At 36.2% G+C, this 14,811-nt stretch overlaps 1 pseudogene; it reads right to left on the bottom strand.

Moving 5' to 3' along the window:
- Positions 1 to 10,777: 10,777 nt before the first annotated feature.
- Positions 10,778 to 14,118, bottom strand: LOC122138044 (annotated as a pseudogene).
- Positions 14,119 to 14,811: the final 693 nt, after the last annotated feature.

The following is a 14,811-nucleotide window of genomic DNA, read 5'->3' as shown; positions in this document are numbered from 1 at the left end:
TTATTCTCTCTGCAGTCAGATGAACACACATGCATATTCCCACACCTACACCTCACATCATCATTTAGTGTTTTTGGCTTGCACATAAGCTTTTGAATTGCAAACGGCCTTTCCCCAGATGTTGTGGTTTAGGTCATAGCCTTAAAATCATTGTGGTTTAGGTCATAGCCTTTCTTGGTTTGTTCTCTGTTCATTTGTCTAAACAACATGTATTACGAGCCTTATATTTTATCCAGAAATACTATCAGCTACTATTTTAGACCTTGTTGTAGATTTTTTCACATGAATGTCCATGCCTAATGTCTTCTATTTATATGACATTTCTGGGATTTTCTGATAACATTCTGACTCTGACTCATTCTGTTCACTGGACCAATGCAGATCCTTGCAAGGATTATTAAAGTATTAGCGGTCCTATTATACAAATATGCTAAAGACCTCTGTTATAAACAACCATTATATGAAATACAATATATTTGAAGACCAAGCAAGGGTATTTTTTACCCATTTAAATGGTTTCTCCTGTGTTTTGTATGTAACAAATGCAGTGGTATTACACAATCTTTTGAAGTCTTAATCGGTTCCTGTATAAGTATTGGCATGATTTTATGCATTTGAGCTTGGTTTGATCATTAGACATACTGCATACTAAACTTGTAATACTTAACTCTTAATTAACCCTTCAATGATTTTGATTGTATTTTTTGTTATTAATTTTTCATACTTTTTGGCATTCCATTACAGTTAGTGTCCTCATTTCTTGTAATTTAAAGTTGCTGCTGGAGCAGATGTGAATGATAATTTTCCTTTCCCCCACTTAACATATTTTGCTAAAAACCAAAAGATCCCTATTTTGCTGAGAATGGCAGTTCAGTTTGATCAGTATTGATATTAAATCCTATTTTTAACATGCTGTTACATCAAATTTTTTGTTCCTTATATTTCAATGCAGTTCAAACATCTCTGTATTGTATTGTGAAAATAATCATTTGGATGAATCACTGAAAAATGACTTGTGTTTGCTTTGTAGATACATAACATTTCATATTTTTTTTATCAAATATTCATTTACAATTTGAATTCAGATAATTGTGTTTGTCAATAAATCCTTTGATCTGTTTGTCAAGGTCCATGTTAACATGCTGGGCGCCCTTTTATTCCATTTAAGACTGATAAGTAATTTATCCAACACACCAGATACGAAACATTTCACAGGCTGCTTCTGATTGAGAACACGGATCTGGATCGGTTCCACTGAAGCAGGAGAAGTCAGTCTCAAAATTATAAGCATGTTACCACACGATACATCAGAATGCAGTCAGTTACAACATAATTGCATGGGAGGGATACGATTGTCACATACTGAAAAAAAAAAAGGGGGGGTGTTGAGTGTGGGGGGGGGGGGGGTACATGAGGAACTGGTGACAATATTTGCTTTCCTTTGGTCCTGCATTACATCACAGCTGCACTAAAGACAAACACAAGAGGCCACACGTACCTACAGGTGAGGAAAACATCTCATTTGTTAGTGAAATGTCATTCCTTGCTGATTGGTGCATTACCTTGCATGTTGTTATGATTTCTGTTCATGTATGAACAAATTGTAGGCATATTATTTTTAAGAGCCATTCGAAAGACCACTTTCAAACTTCATGCAAATCTTTATTGTAATATCAATTACGAAATATTGTTGAATTTAAAAATCATGTAGTCAAAACTTGGTTTGCTACAGGTTCAGTTTGTTTAAAAAGGAGGGGCAAGTAGAGATATTGTGTGTGTGTGTGTGTGCTGTTTGTACAATCATTTTGTTTTCTTCTTCCACCAGCGATGGCTTCTTCCACCGGTTCCCAGGCTGAACAGTGGCATGTGTTCAATATGTCAGGATTTCTTCACTGATCCAGTAACCATTCCGTGCGGACACAACGTCTGCATGGCATGTATCAGTCAACACTGGGACAGCAGGTATGAAGACTCAATGCCCGCTATGCAAGAAGAACTTTTCACTTGAGACCAGATCTCGGCATCAATAGAGAATTCAGAGAGCTTGGTGAAGGACTGAAGAGGGGGAAAGTCCCTGTCCAGCCTGGGTGCAGTACCATGTGATGCCTGTACAAAAATAAAGAGAGGAGCTTTGAAGTCTTGCTTGCACTGTGAAGGAATCTTTCTGTAAACACATCTAGAGCCTCATAACACTGTAGCAAAACTGAAGAAACACAAACTTATCAACCCTGTGGAGAATCTGGAGGATTATATATGCCCGATGCACGAAAAGCCGCTGGTGTTGTTCTGCAGAGATGATCAGAGGTGTGTGTGCCTGTCGTGTACGACAAGAGACCACAAGAGCCACAACACTGTTCCCGTAGAGGAGGAGAGTGAAGAAAGGAAGGTGAGAGGTGCTTAACCTTTATGTGCTTCAACGGCTTTCAAACATCTGCCTTAATGAAAGTTTCATTACTGACTGTCCACAGTCCCAGTTCGGGAGAAGACAAGCCGAGATAAATTTGACGATTCAGAGCAGAATGAAGAAAATTGAAGAAATCAAACACCAGTACAGCTCACCAAGGTTAGTCTTGCTGTAAGTTCATCGCAAAGATTTATTTAATGTGGTCAGAACGCCATATTGTAATTTTCTCTGCATTTTCTCGTCTCCTCTAGCTTACTCCTAGACTTGTTAACCTGTAATACACCTGGAATTTTGTATTACGGTTATTGTGACTCTTTGATGAATGGTCTTTGTTTGTTCTCTTTTGTAAGCCGCTTTGGATAAAAGCATCTGGCTAAATGCTAAAGGTCAATGTAAATTTGATGGCTTTTTAATAAGACTGACTGTACATTATCCTTTACTTAGCAAAGCTCAGAAAAAGAAAAAGCAGACATTGTCGAGCTTTTCACTAATCTGATCCGCTCCCTTGAGAGATGTCGGGATGAGCTGCTTGGAGGTGAATGGAGCAGAAGCAGAAAGCAGCAGAACACAAGCTGAAGAGTTCATTAAAGAGCTGGAGCAGGAAATCAGTGAGCTCAAGAGGAGAAACACTGAGCTGGAGCAGCTCTCACACACTGAGGATCACCGGCACCTCCTACGGGTCAGTTCCCCCCCCCCCCCTCTGCTCATAGGATAACACTCAACATGCTGAGGGACTTCTCTCTTTATCTCTCTCCTGCTGTAGATTTATCCATCCCTGTGCAGCCCTTTAGACACCAAGATCTGGACTGGGATCAGTACTGATACTCATCTGAGGGAGGGACGCTCTGAGGAGAGCCTTGACAAAAGCATGAAGAATTTTCTCAATGGTGCGTGGTTGAAGATTACAGAAACTGGTGAGGCATTTCACTGTTATGTCCAGTATATAAAAACAGCTTGTTTTTCTTGAATTTATATTGTGAATATTCTGTAAGCATTTACCAGTTAAAAACTAAAACTGGCACAGTTCTATTATTTACATACATTTTTAGAAAATAATTCAAGTGTATAATAAAACTGTTTCCGCAGAGCTAAAGAGGATTGAGAAGTTTTACAGGTATGTCATCTATGCCATTTTCCTACATTCATATACAAACATTTTCATATTTATGAATACATTGTGGACAATTTTAGTCCTATGAAGTTTTTAAAACTCTTAAAAACTCACTTTTCTCTTGCTATTAATTGTCCAAACAATGTCCAACAGCAGATATACATACATAGAAAATTTGGTTCATTTTTTCTGAAAGTCATAAAAAATCTCTATCACAGTGTATCATATCTAATTTCATAATTAGCATTCTGTTCTTAATAAATACATACAATTTAATAATACTTTTATACTTTTTACATCATTTGACAAAATTAAAGAGTGATTGGAAACTACACACACAAATTCTGCTCAAAAGTAATATTTTCCTTAATGTGTTTTCACAGATCACGTCTCATATATTTTTATCTCAAGCTGTTCAATGAAACTGAAAGAAATAAAATGTAAAACAATTTTTTCAAAAATCTAAAATTCAAAAACTGGAAAAATTTAAACCTTAATAATAGATCTGTAAAATTAATAGAACAATAATAGAGACATCAAAGTTTAAAAATATGTAAATTGATATACATATTTTAATATTGAAATAAGTGTAAAAGAGTACATACTGTACATACATAAGACATTTGAAAAGTAGGAGATGGAATACAGGGAAAAACATTTCCAAGATTTAATATGACAAATATAACAAAAGAAAAGTTGATGAAAGAGCTATGTACTATCGTTGTATTGTTTATTCCATACTACACATATGTTTTAAAAAGTCTGCTAAATTATCTCTCTCTCAGTGAATGTGACTATTGGATCCTGAAACAGCTCATCCGTAAACTCTTCTTGTTGAGAATGACAAACAAGCTAGATATGGAAACACGGCAGTATTGTCCCCGGACAGTCCATGGAGGTTTGATACATGTCCCAGTGTCCTGGGGAAGGAAGGATTCTCCTCTGGGAATTGTATTTTGAAGTGCAGGTGAAAGGGAAAACTGAGTGGGATTTAGGTGTGGCGAGAGAGTCTGTTAACAGGAAGGGAATAATTACTCTGAGTCCAAGGAATGGACTCTGGACTCTGTGGTTGAGGAATGGAAGTGAGTATAAGGCCTGTGACTGCCTGTCTGTCTCTCTCTGTCTGAACGTCAAGCCCATAAGGTGGGTGTGTATGTAGATATGAGCAGGGTCTGTTCTCCTTTTATGATGTGGAGTCCAGGGTCTCATATCTACTCTTTTCACTGGTCAGTCTTTCACTGAGAAGCTCTATCCATATTTCAGCCCAGGCTTTATTTTATGGAGATAAAAATTTAGCCCCACTGATCATTTCCACCTGTCGCAAGAATAAGTGTATTTTGGCAAATTATAACCACTTGTAAAAAAATAAAATATAAATAAATTGAAGACTGATTGTCAGTGTAATCATTTTTTTCTCTCATTTTTTTGCTAGTAAGACTAATTTCTTTTTCACAATATGTTACTATTACAAATAACCTCAAGTAAAGATGATCTTTAAACTTACTGTTTTGGTGATGACAAAAATGTTACATTTTTCTTTCCGCATAAACAATGATCAATAATACAATAGTCCACTAAGGTAAACCCGAAGCTCAAATATGTGAGCTTCCATGTTATTATTTTAATTAAATAAAATAAAAATATATATATTATTTAATGAAATACAATATTTAAAACATTTTCGATTAATTAAAAAAACATTAAAATGAAAATAAAATATATATATAAAAATTCTATATTTTAATACAAAAAATATATTTTAATGATAATAAAATAACACTGGTTGATGGTAAATATTGCCATGGGGAATACTGCAAATGACAGCACAATAGAAAAAATAAACAGAGGAGCTGTGATTAAAGATGAATTTATCTGAACAGTGAATTATTTTTAGCATCCGAGTATACGAGAATTATTTTATTATATGTGCCAATAAATAGATGAAACCTTTCAGCAAATTATTTTAAACGGGCATCTTTATATTTAGTTTGCTTATGATATTTTTCCGATCCATTTGTACTCAACACAAGTCATATTAAAACGCAAATAACCAAATTAATGGGTTTTCACAAATTCCTTCCAGATTTCTGAACATGTATATCAGTATTCTGCTTTATAATCAGCAAGGCTAACATTGAGTGGAAAACCGTGTTCTGGTTGTTCTGTTTTAGTTGGAGACATCCAGTGCTTTCTGCCACTGACATTGTTCGCATATTCAGAATAATTTTAATTTTTATTTTTCTGCCTTCTCAGACAGTGCCAGAAAGTATTGGTGGGCATGCAGTTATTTACAGAACAACGCCTTTCATTTGATTAATCATGGTAGGCTATTGTATCTAAATCTCATCAGCTGAAATTGACTTTTGAATAGATAGTATATACTATGTCATTTATATATACGTTATTTGTCTTGCTTTGTCTCATTTGTCCGTGACATTCCTATAAAAGAGAGTTAGCAATGACTGTTTAGTATCATAATTGTAATGATTATAATGATTATAATCTTTTTTTAAAAAAATTATTATAATCTTGTTAGCTGAATAAATTCTAAGGAGTTCACATAAAAGTCTTACAAGATTTTAAATAATAATAATATTGATTTGTACATGAATGACTCAATAAGCAAGCAGAAAATCGATCTTAGTCCAGAAAAGGGCTAATGGTTTATACAACAGCAATTATATATTTTACAATTAATTAATTAATATTAAGCCTTTAAATTTTTTTTTAAGCTTTTTTTATACAGAAGTCAACATTTGAAGTTGATCAAAAAAGTTCATCAAAGTTGTTCTAAGACAAAAATGGCTATTGTTTTGGTTTTAGGACAACTTTGATGAAAGGTTTTGATCCACTTCAAATGTTGACTACTATACATTTAACAAAAAAAAGCTTTAATGATCTTTGGTTTTTCAACAGAGAGTAAATCTTTCATGTGTTTAAGTCAAAGACAAACGTCATCTTTCATGTGCACACACAAGATTTATCAAATGACCTTTACCTGAACTAAGGAAAGTTTTTGACCTTTATAAAATCTACTTCTCACATTTTTCCTTTATTATCTTCATCAGAAAAAATATTATAATATATGTATTGTAAAACGAAGTTTGTTAATTATGTTTATTTTATCGTATATATATATATATATACTATATATATCCTCTATATATATATATATATATATATATATATTATAGATTAGATTCAACTTTATTGTCACTGCACATGTACGGTACAAGGCAACGAAATGCAGTTCGGCAATCTAACCAGAACGTGCAATAGAGCAGTAAGTACAGAATATACAAGGTCTACAATAATGTACAATAACTATACAGAATAAGTATTATGGACCAAATTTAAGCTAGAGTTTAAATACTATCGCATCATGATCTACAGATAGGTGTACTAGAACATATTATACAGATGAAATATGTGAAGTGTATGTACACTATAGGCAAGAAACTATGAACATATGAACAAATTTACACTATTGCAATGGAAAGTAAAGTGAATAGAAAAATATTTCAGTGTGCAAATGGTTATTCAGTGTATATAAATATATATATATATATATATATTAACTTTCTGAATATTATTCAGAAAGTGTATTGTCCACTTTTGGTTCTACTATCAGTTCTTCCCGATGCATTAGGTGGGTGTCATCTGTGGCCTGTATTTGAGGCTTGATGGCAGGACTGTACTCTTGACCTTGGCTGATGAACACTTCCTGTAGACGAGACACTCCAAGCATATAGTAAAGAGAAAGCAGCCATGATGCTCAGCCCTGCTGCCACAACGACCTCTACTTAGAACACTGACTGAGGAGCTGAGGAGTGGACCTGTCTTTCTCCATCACATCATCATCACTACTATACAGAAATGAGGGGATAATAACTTACAGAGAGACCAACTGACTGTGTGTTAGTCCTGTAAACTGCTGACATTATTATGATGCGGTTTTTTATGAAAAAACACATAAGATTTGGGGAAAAAACCAGCAAAACAGAGATGTTCCAGTGTTAAGAAGGCTAATCTGCACTTTGTCTTGATGTAGAAGGAGCTCAACCAGAATACGGCTCCACCAGCTAAAGCTGCCATGATGTAACCCTGAAGCACACAAGAGACCTGAACGCAGCATCCTGAGAGGAAGAAAGACGGGCGAGTTGGGGATGTCTCTGAGATATCATCTGTGTTTACTTAGGCAGCGGCTATTTACATTAAGAACGGTATGAGGCTATTTACACAGAGTGATAGACACCGTTTGTACCAAGCATAATATCAACATATATCATTTTGTTCACACTAAGTGCAAACAGTGAGAGATAATATAGATATTAAAGGTACAAAATCAAAGCAATAGTGAGTAGAATTACTGAAAATAGCTTTTGCCAACAAAGTTTGGGTATTTGCAGGTGTTATCGTAATAAGCTGTTTTCAATTTAAATACCTAGTACCATGTAAATGCCATGTTTACACACCCATTCTAATGGTTTGGGGTCGGTAAGATTTTAAATGCTTCTGAAAGAAGTCTGTTTTACATTTTACAAGGGCTGCATTTGATCAAAAATACAGAAAAAAAACTGTAATGTTGCGTAAACTATTTATTACAATTCAAAGAGTTTGTTTTTTTTTTTAATGTGGTTACTGTCACACTGGTACAGTAGTGTTTTTGTATGCATGCAGTGGGTACCTTGTTCTCTAACGGAGCTCCAAGGTCAGTGTGGGTACAGTTGAAGTGTTTTCTGGCTTTCTTTGACACAGTAGGAGAATACAGTCTAACCTGGCCCAGTGCTCCATCTGTGCCTGGTCACCTGACCCATGAGACCAGCAGTTTATACCAGCTCTTTCTAAAAACACAATGACCAACAACTTACCAGCAATGCACAAACTACAGGGAACGCATGATAAACACCCGATAATGCTAATAGATATTATTCAATTACATACAAACAATTTATACATTAAGCTCAATATCTCAATGCACTCATGTGACTGACATGGAAAAATATATTAAATTAAAAACCTATTAAAATTTAAAGATGTAATTTATATTACTCATATTTATATATATCATAAAAATTAAGACTTTTAACCACCTTTTTTTAATACCTGCACATTTAAACGGTATACCATATGAGCGGGGTGCGGAGAGCAATGTCTGTGGTACCATATTAAACTGTTAAAATGACTGGAAAAAGCATTATTTACAGTTCAGATAGGTTTTCACAAAAACAAAAAGTTAAATAAAATTATAAACTTCACATTTCCGCCTTTAAACCAATTTTAGTCCAAAGTATATAATTACTATTTTAATTTAAACAATTATTATCAATCAATTCTTATATTAATTAAATAACATATAAATTATATATTTTTATTGTTTATTTGATTTTTGTAATGCATTCTCATCTATCCCCCGATCTGCCGGTTCACATTTACAACTCTGTGTGTTTGCAGCATAAAAACATGGGATGATTTTCACAATGGTCTGAACAAAAACAGCACACAGGCTTATTGAAAATGCACATTCATTCTTTGCCAGCAGGAGGCGCTTTAAGAATGGCAGAAATATAACTGTTTTCCGGTGACAACTGTACAGTACACAAAGCATTTTTATATATATATTTAGACAAGCCCATCGCTTTATAACCTGCCTGTGCAAAACACGGTTAACACATCGTCAGAAAAAAAATATAAAAAAAAATGCAAATAACTGACAATAAGAAACTAATGCAATAGATTTCTCACACAGTCATAGTCATCAGTCCTTTAGCTTGTATTTGGAGATGGTGAACTATCACTTGCATATTGGTTTGCCTCTATCTTCTGTACTATTGCATATTGTTCGTCCTCTTTCTCAGGACATAAATGAAATTGAGCCAAAAAAAAAAAAAAAAATAATAATGGTGTGCAAATAATACAATCACCTATCATTGTTTCACCTTTCATAAAATTATGTCATTCTTCAACTATAACACTTGTCTGAACATCCGAAGCTTTGTAAAAAAAAAAAAAAAAGAATAATCATAAAATAAAAAATCAGTTTAATTTTTCTGCCCCCCTGAACACACAAGACAACTAAACCATGGACATTCAAACAGACACATTAAGTCACACAAGGAAGAATAAAGTGCAAATAATTTTTAATCCTTTGTGGATTTGTTTCAGCTTGTTTTAGCAAATATATACAGTGAAATTCATCATGCTATCATCAATTAACATAACTCCCACCCATGTCTTTCTAATGCAATCACCATTCAGCAGATGCGAGTTCAACACTTCGACATTGAAAAAATACATAGATTAAAAACAACATTGACAGGGTTGTAAAAGGAGGAGTGAAATGACTGACAGATCAATACCAGCACCGCTGATGAACCAATGTGACTATAATATGGCACTACGACTGTTTGCCCGGTGTTATTGTCCACTGAGCCAGAAAAGTATGAAATCTACAATTTTTTCATTTTGTAAGACATATTCAAGTTATTGTGATAAAGTGATGCCATTCAGGTTGGTGGTGCATATGGAGGTGCGAGTGAAGCCTCCAGGAAGGATTGTCTCAGTTGAGTGGCTTGCCACTTTCAGCTAGTTCACTCTCTCTCTCATACACACAAACACATACACACAACACACACACACACACACACACACAACACAACACACAAGACTTATTAAGTTTATTGCCACAGTTGCCATGCACTACCATATACATAGCGAAGGTGAGTTCTACATCTATGTGTAAACTTTTGTGCAAGTGTGTTTGGCCCTAGGTGCAAGCACATACACAACATCACATAACTGTCTAGTGATGTACAGGAAGCTCAATCAAAGGCACTTCTGAGGAACACACAAAATAAAATATGTGGCCTGTAGAATAATGATGTAAACTCACATGTATGCACATCACACAACCATATCGGCAGATAAAAAAAAAGCTATTCTAACTAAAATCAATCTTTTTAACCAACATCGTGGCACAGGATCACACAGAGGAACATTTGATAAGCCAGATGGGGGAGATTCTTTGTGCAACTGTTCTTCAATCAACACTTTAGGATAAGTGCACAACCCACACATTTGTACGCACACAGTCGCTTGTCAAATATTTGCTGCACATTAATTCAATCACTACTTCTCTTAAGTCAAGAAAACACATGCTCTAACACAAGTTAAGGCACCAAGCCAAAGCACAAGAAGCAAACATGGTGACCGCTCACGTGCTGAAAAGAGGAAGGCAGGACAGCAAGAACAAGGTGAAGAGCTCAGAACCAAAAAGGGAAAAGAGAACGAGTCACTCCTATTAGCATGGGCACATCATCTTCAGATGGTTGTGTCATCAAGAAGAGGAATCAGCAACACTTTCATCTTCATAGGAGGAAGAGGAAAAAGAGGGGGATGCTGAGAGAGGAAGAGAAGTAGAGGACGGGGAGGGTCGGAAACGGGAAATGCTACGCCCCAGAGTTTGAAACGAAGAGATGCCAGGGAAGGGCTGCTTGGGGGGGACAGTGACGGGTGGGGTCTGTTGCGTTTCAGTGACTTCGATTAACTGGACAGGAAAAGGAGGTGGGGGAGAAAAAAAAGAGGACCCCAGCCGTTGCTGCTGTGCTTCTGTCTGTAGGATAAAGCCAGTTTTTTGAGGACAGGACCTGACTGGCTGCCTCTGTAGCCACTGAGGAGACTCCAGGACTTGACTGACTGGGCTCAGCGCTAGAATTAGCAGCTTCTGTCTGTTGGGAGGAAGAGGTGGTGGTCTGGGTCGGCCTGGGGGCAGGCCGAGGAATTAAGCCCCATCTTCGTAGGCGCCGCATAGCTCTGCGGACAAACCGGGGCCCTGCGTCTTCGCCGTAGAGAGGAAGCATTGTCTTGCCTGAGGAGCTGCCAGTATTCCTCTCAGGGAGAGAGAGACAGTCTGAAACAACAGAGAAAAAGGAGAATATGTTGAAAAGCAGACAACATGCAAAAAGTGTGAAAAATCAAACACAGAAATTCACAAATCAGAAAACCTCGACTATAAACACTACCGTTCACTCAGGCTGCATTTATTTGATGAAAATACAGTAAAAACTATCATATTGTAAAATTATTATTACAATGTTACAATAACTGTTTGCTATTTAAAATATATTTAAAATTGTAATGTGCAGTAATGTGTTGGCAAAGCTTTATTTTCAGCAGTCCATTACTCCAGTCTGCATGATCCTTTAGAAATCATTATAATAAGCTGATTTGGTGCTAAAGTAACTTTTTTTATTTGTCATCGATGTTGAAAACATTCGTGCTGCTTAATATATATTTGTGGATACGCATGATACATTTTTTTCCAGGACTTCTTTAATGAAAAGAAAGTTCAAAGTACAATATATAACTGAAATAATAAAATATCATTTGTAACATATAAATGTATTTACTCTCACGTTTTTCAATTTAATGCAACCTTGCTTAAAAGTGTTAAAGTCTTTAAAAATACATAGCATTAAAAGATTGTATCAAAATGCTATTATTAAAAATCATGTATCATTTATAATAAATTATTGCATTAAAATGTAATGAACTGCATGTTTGCTGCAATAAAATCAGTTACTAGAGCTCCTACCTCATTGGGGTTCTCTGTAGGGAAGTCTTCCAATGGTGGAATGATTCCCTGAGCAATCAGCTGACCATAAGAGGGCGGGGCCTGCTGCTGGATCAGTTCAGCCTCTTGCCGAGTGATTGGTGCGAACAGGCTGACAAAAACAAGACAACAGTACACAGAACTATACTGTCAATAACAGCTACTATTATAACAGTAATACACCACATAGTGACATTTCTTATCTTACTCAAAAAAAAAAACATCATGACATAATAGTTGTTAGAATCAATATATTTGGCAAATTCTTCTAATTTTATCTGGTTTAGATTGTTGTACCTGTACTCTCGAGTGCGTAGGGGGAGTACAGCTTGCAGGTGCAACCCATTGCAATGACTAGAAGAAGTCCGCCAAACTAGGCTTCCAACGGTAGCTGCGGTTATAACTTTCGGGGCAGGGTCACAGTGCAGTTCAAGCTCCATCTGTGCCGTCCTTACAGTCCACCTGTCCATCACAGCGCCAGCTCTCAAACACACACCTGTTTCAATTATTAAACATTGGCAGATTTTAAACACAGAAGCCATCATATAATTGTAAAAAATATAAACTACCAATTAAAAAGTTTGGGGTCAGTAAAAAATTATACTTTTATTTAGGAAGGACAAAATTAACAGTAAAGACATTTAATTAGTCACAAAATATATATATTTTTTTCAGAGTAAACGCTGTTTTTTTTAACTTTCTACTTCTCAAAGAATCGTAAAAAATTAATCATGGTTCCCACACAAAACCATCAGAAAAAATGTATTCTACATTGATAATAATAAGAAATGTTTTTCATGAGCAGCAAACCAGCATATTGGAATGATTTCTAAAAGATCATGTGACACTGAAGACTGGAGTTATGATGCTGATGAAATTACATTTTAAAATATAAATGAGTTACATTTTTAAATACTATAACTAATATACTACTAATATTTCAAAATACTAGAAAAAGTGTTATTTTAAAATTGTAATAAAAAATTACCATATTACTGTTTTTACTGTATTTGATGAAAATAAATGCAATCTTGTTAACAAAAACATTTAAAAATGATTTTTTTTTTGTTTGTTTGTTTTTTTACAGTAGTGTATACTTGTTTATGCACATAAACAAAACCTGTCACTGTCACAGTGAAAACTGTCCCAGGTTGACAGATGGTGCATTCTCTTTCATCAGTCCCATCTGCACAATTAAGCTGGTAGTTGCAACGATCATGAATCGAGAAACAAGATTGGTTGTCCCGTTTGAAATCCTCCCTTCCCACAGAGGAAGTGCCCAGCCTGGCAGCCCCAGCATCCTTCTTCATCCAGGCCCGTTTCAGGACAGTCCCAGTGTCCATCACAACGCTGCTTTGCGGCTGTAACAGCCTCCCATTGATCCTCCACAAAGCTTTTCCCCGGAAAGCAGTAATCCTTGATGCGATAGTTCGCATTAAAGCCCCGCCCTTCCAATGAGGCTCCATATGTTAAATCAGGGAAAGCAAGCCGGTGTGGGACTCCACCTCCACTGCTTTGTTATTGGACACAGAGTTGATCTGTAATAACCAACAAGAGTGGGTGCAAGACTTATTATCCATATTATCAACGGCTGAAGTGGTGTGAAAGTTTAAAGAAACAACAAGACTAGATTACTCTTCATTGATCACGCTACTTATCATGATGGCACACATAGAGTAAAATCTCACTGTTTTTAATGATGTTGCCTGTCCCGTGGGGACTGGTCTTTGATGGATACATTTGTTTTGATCATGTCCTCGAGGAGAACCCAGCTCCAGTTGCTGAAGCTCTAATTTGAGTGGTCGCGAATCGTGGGGGTCCAACCGTCCAGACACACTCCACCGGTTTCCCCCAGTTTGTACAGGGGGAGAGTAAATGACAACATAAAATGCATCCAAGTATCCCCCACATACATCTTTTGGGTGATTTAGGATAATGGCATCACATCCGTCCTCGTCAGAGCCAGCCTCATTCACCCACCGCCAAGGGCATTCAACCCAGTCCGCGTTACAGCGCCACGATGCCGGGAGACAACGTTCAACTGTAACATTCAAACTCACGCCCTGGCTGGAAACAGGGACCTGAGTCTGGAGAGATGGGTGGAAAGATGAATGAACCCAGTTAAACACTTACCAAAAAGTTAACTATTCAAAAAAAGAATATTTTCCTTCGAGGTGTTGCACTCTACCTTAATATATGAAAGATGGAACCCTGTTTACTGGGTAGAAATGAGGGAAGACAGTGGTGTGTCACTGTAACATTTTCCCCCTGACATCTCAAACGGTTGCTGGAAGCTGGGAACCGCAGAATTTGAATGGAGAGCCAGTGAGAGGAACCACGGACACCCATTCCTGCCCACATTTCGTATCGAACTGGGAAAAACTTCAAAAGAGATGGACACAAAGGAAATGACACATAACTAAAAAAGGGACTATTTACTGTGTAAGCATCAAAGCAATCTCTCACCTCGTTAACAGCAAAAGCCATCTGTTAACCTATTTACAATCTGAGATACACTCATCATTGGGCTGCCTTTCACATTTTACATTCATAATGTTCCATACTCTTTACAGTAATCACGAAATACAAACGTTTTGTTATTTCAAGGTGTCCTTGTGTACAGTGTAATTATATATATAAATAATGAGTAAGTATTAATCAACAACATGCACTTACTATAGAGTC

This window comes from Cyprinus carpio, chromosome B7, assembly GCF_018340385.1.
Source record: "Cyprinus carpio isolate SPL01 chromosome B7, ASM1834038v1, whole genome shotgun sequence".
NCBI classification, from domain to species: Eukaryota; Metazoa; Chordata; class Actinopteri; order Cypriniformes; family Cyprinidae; genus Cyprinus; species Cyprinus carpio.
The sequence above is the reverse complement of the archived record's forward strand: the minus strand, read 5'-3'. Positions and strand labels throughout refer to the sequence as shown.